The sequence below is a fragment of the Thalassophryne amazonica genome, unplaced genomic scaffold (assembly GCF_902500255.1).
Source record: "Thalassophryne amazonica unplaced genomic scaffold, fThaAma1.1, whole genome shotgun sequence".
NCBI lineage: Eukaryota > Metazoa > Chordata > Actinopteri > Batrachoidiformes > Batrachoididae > Thalassophryne > Thalassophryne amazonica.
In genome coordinates, this window is record NW_022986251.1 from 562,729 (window position 1) to 564,469 (window position 1,741).

Genomic DNA, 1,741 nt, shown 5'->3' on the forward strand with positions numbered 1-1,741 from the left:
CAGGATGATAAAGTTGTTTGTTTGTTGGTTAGGGGGCCATTCTGTGTGGTCAGACGGTGTGTTACGACAGGATGATAAAGTTGTTTGTTGTTTAGGGGGCCATTCTGTGTGGTCAGACGGTGTGTTACGACAGGATGATAAAGTTGTTTGTTGTTTAGGGGGCCATTCTGTGTGGTCAGACGGTGTGTTACGACAGGATGATAAAGTTGTTTGTTTGTTGGTTAGGGGGCCATTCTGTGTGGTCAGACGGTGTGTTACGACAGGATGATAAAGTTGTTTGTTTGTTGGTTAGGGGGCCATTCTCTGTGGTCAGACGGTGTGTTACGACAGGATGATAAAGTTGTTTGTTGTTTAGGGGGCCATTCTGTGTGGTCAGACGGTGTGTTACGACAGGATGATAAAGTTGTTTGTTTGTTGGTTAGGGGGCCATTCTGTGTGGTCAGACGGTGTGTTACGACAGGATGATAAAGTTGTTTGTTGTTTAGGGGGCCATTCTGTGTGGTCAGACGGTGTGTTACGACAGGATGATAAAGTTGTTTGTTTGTTGTTTAGGGGGCCATTCTGTGTGGTCAGACGGTGTGTTACGACAGGATGATAAAGTTGTTTGTTTGTTGTTTAGGGGGCCATTCTGTTTGGTCAGACGGTGTGTTATGACAGGATGATAAAGTTGTTTGTTGTTTAGGGGGCCATTCTGTGTGGTCAGACAGTGTGTTACAACAGGATGATAAAGTTGTTTGTTTGTTGTTTAGGGGGCCATTCTGTGTGGTCAGACGGTGTGTTACGACAGGATGATAAAGTTGTTTGTTTGTTGTTTAGGGGGCCATTCTGTGTGGTCAGACGGTGTGTTACGGCAGGATGATAAAGTTGTTTGTTTGTTGTTTAGGGGGCCATTCTGTTTGGTCAGACGGTGTGTTACGGCAGGATGATAAAGTTTGTTTGTTGTTTAGGGGGCCATTCTGTTTGGTCAGACGGTGTGTTACGACAGGATGATAAAGTTGTTTGTTTGTTGTTTAGGGGGCCATTCTGTTTGGTCAGACGGTGTGTTACGACAGGATGATAAAGTTTGTTTGTTGTTTAGGGGGCCATTCTGTTTGGTCAGACGGTGTGTTACGACAGGATGATAAAGTTGTTTGTTTGTTGTTTAGGGGGCCATTCTGTTTGGTCAGACGGTGTGTTACGGCAGGATGATAAAGTTGTTTGTTTGTTGTTTAGGGGGCCATTCTGTGTGGTCAGACGGTGTGTTACGACAGGATGATAAAGTTGTTTGTTTGTTGTTTAGGGGGCCATTCTGTGTGGTCAGACGGTGTGTTACGACAGGATGATAAAGTTGTTTGTTGTTTAGGGGGCCATTCTGTGTGGTCAGACGGTGTGTTACGACAGGATGATAAAGTTGTTTGTTTGTTGTTTAGGGGGCCATTCTGTGTGGTCAGACGGTGTGTTACGGCAGGATGATAAAGTTGTTTGTTTGTTGTTTAGGGGGCCATTCTGTTTGGTCAGACGGTGTGTTACGACAGGATGATAAAGTTGTTTGTTCGTTGTTTAGGGGGCCATTCTGTTTGGTCAGACGGTGTGTTACGACAGGATGATAAAGTTGTTTGTTTGTTGTTTAGGGGGCCATTCTGTTTGGTCAGACGGTGTGTTACGGCAGGATGATAAAGTTGTTTGTTGTTTAGGGGGCCATTCTGTGTGGTCAGACGGTGTGTTACGACAGGATGATAAAGTTGTTTGTTTGTTGTTTAGG

The 1,741-nt window shown here is 44.8% G+C and overlaps 1 long non-coding RNA gene across 1 annotated transcript; it reads left to right on the top strand.

The window, feature by feature from the left end:
* The first annotated feature begins 201 nt into the window (after positions 1–201).
* LOC117505815 lies at positions 202–1,007 on the top strand. Its single transcript, XR_004559271.1, has 3 exons — positions 202–349; positions 708–710; positions 798–1,007. It is a non-coding gene; the product is annotated as an uncharacterized LOC117505815 (long non-coding RNA).
* The last annotated feature ends 734 nt before the right edge of the window (positions 1,008–1,741 follow it).